The sequence below is a fragment of the Galeopterus variegatus genome, unplaced genomic scaffold (assembly GCF_000696425.1).
Source record: "Galeopterus variegatus unplaced genomic scaffold, G_variegatus-3.0.2 Scaffold4330, whole genome shotgun sequence".
NCBI lineage: Eukaryota > Metazoa > Chordata > Mammalia > Dermoptera > Cynocephalidae > Galeopterus > Galeopterus variegatus.
The window spans coordinates 153,293-155,759 of NW_007730441.1; positions in this window are offsets into that span (position 1 = coordinate 153,293).

The following is a 2,467-nucleotide window of genomic DNA, read 5'->3' on the forward strand; positions in this document are numbered from 1 at the left end:
AGACCTATAAACCCACCACCTGCCTCAAGAACGAAACCATTACAAACAACTTACATGTGTCTTCTTGCATCTACCCTGCTGCTTCCTCTCACAGGTAACCACTATCCTTGATTTTATCCTTTCCTTATTTTTAATTCCTTATGGTAGACAGCTCCTAAAATGGCTCCCAGTGATCCCTGTCTCCTTGTATTTGCGCCCATGTGTACCCATTTTCTTGAATGTGGGCTGGCCCCAGTGACTTGCTTCTAATAAATAGAATACATCACATATGATGGGATGTCACTTCCTAGGTTACATTAGATAAGACTGTAACTCCCATCTTGCAAGCAGACTCTACTAACTTTCTCCCTTGCTAGCTTCAGTGAAGTAAGTCATCATGCTGGAGATGGTCACATGGCAAGGAAATGAGGGCAGCTACTGGCCAACTATCAGCAAAACACTGAAGTCTGCAGTCCAACAACCCACAAGGAACCGAATTCTGTCAACAACCAAGTGAGTTTTTTTTTTTTTTTAAAGATGACCGGTAAGGGGATCTCAACCCTTGACTTGGTGTTGTCAGCACCACGCTCACCCAGTGAGCAAACCGGCCATCCCTATATGGGATCCAAACCATACATCACATATGATGGGATGTCACTTCCTAGGTTACATTAGATAAGACTGTAACTCCCATCTTGCAAGCAGACTCTACTAACTTTCTCCCTTGCTAGCTTCAGTGAAGTAAGTCATCATGCTGGAGATGGTCACATGGCAAGGAAATGAGGGCAGCTACTGGCCAACTATCAGCAAAACACTGAAGTCTGCAGTCCAACAACCCACAAGGAACCGAATTCTGTCAACAACCAAGTGAGTTTTTTTTTTTTTTTAAAGATGACCGGTAAGGGGATCTCAACCCTTGACTTGGTGTTGTCAGCACCACGCTCACCCAGTGAGCAAAGCGGCCATCCCTATATGGGATCCGAACCCGTGGCCTTGGTGTTATCAGCACCACACTCTCCCGAATGAGCCAAGGGCCGGCCTGAACCAATTGAGTTTGGATCCTTCCCCGCCCAGCTGAGCATTCAGGTGAGACCACAGTTCTGTCCAAGACTTTGATTTCACCCTTGGAAGAAACCCTGAAGCAGAGGACCTAGCTAAGCCATGCCTGGACTTGTGATCCATAGAAAATGTAAGATCATAAGCGTGTGTTTTTTTAAGACACTAAGTTGGTGGTAATTTGTCATACGGTAATAGATAACCAACACAGGTTCTTTTCAGTTTTTTTGCTGTTACCAAGAGTGTTGCTATGAAAATTGCTGTAACATATCTCCCAGAACACAGGACACAAGGACTTAAGTTTCCCCTGGCTACATGTTTAGGAATGGAATTGCTGGATCTCAGGATTTATAAAAATGTTCAACGTTACTGGTAGTCAGGTAACCATCAGAGTTAGGGTGACACCACAGCCATGGTGTCTTGGTCAGAGTTGAGACTAAAGCTTGGCCTCAGTCTGTAGAACTTGGGATCAGTCTCTGGACAGGGTTGTGAGTCATGCAGAAGGCTGAATTAGGTGTCAGTCCATGGGCTGGGCTGAGGGTAGTGTGTGGCCACAGTTGGAGAGAACCTGAAGCCTGAGTTTGGGGCTAGGTTTGGACAAAGTTAGAGGATACTGTGAGGGTAGGTTTCAGGGTCAATTTAAGGCTGGCTGCCATAGTGCATAAAATTGACCCCTGGTAAAATCATCAACACACCAAACAATGGCCACGGGGATCTGGCCACCCACAGATGAGACCCACCCTGGGCCAACAAGGCTCTTTCACTCAAGAGGGAGGTGGGTGGAGGACAAGGGGGACAGGAACTTGCTACCCTCAGGGATCCAGGCAGAAAGAGAAGGCAGGTACGGGAAAGAGAGCACAAAACCACCTTTAATGGGGCATCCCTGTCCCATATCCCCCAAACACTCCCAACAGTACCCCATGGGCAGGGACAATGATTAGTATGGGCATAGCCGATGCCTTCCCTACTCCTGGCTGATCCCGCTCCTCACCCCTTCCGCTCCAGCTGCTGCGGTCTCCATCCCCAAGTTGGGTCCCAGGTGAGCACCCAGGAGGGGCAAGGAAGCCCCTCCACTGCTGCGGGCAGCTTCCTCTATGGCCAAGGGCATGGAGAACTAGCCTGGATGGAGACACGGCTGTCCGCAGAGCTAGACGGGGACCCGTTTCTGAGGATATAAACTGAGCCAGAGGACCGCCCCCCAAAGCCCAGAGCTGGGAGCTCCAAGGCTGGACCCCAGGTGTCACACACTGCTTTAGGAGGCATGCACGTGGCTTCCGGGCTGTGGAAAATGGTCCATTCTGCTGACCCAATGGAGTGGAAGGAAGCTGCTCAGTCCTGGGCCTCCACTCCAAGTGCAACTGTCCCACCGCCCCCCCAGTCACCCCCAACCCAAGGGAGGGGGGCGCTCGCGCCGCCCCCCCCCCCCCCACCC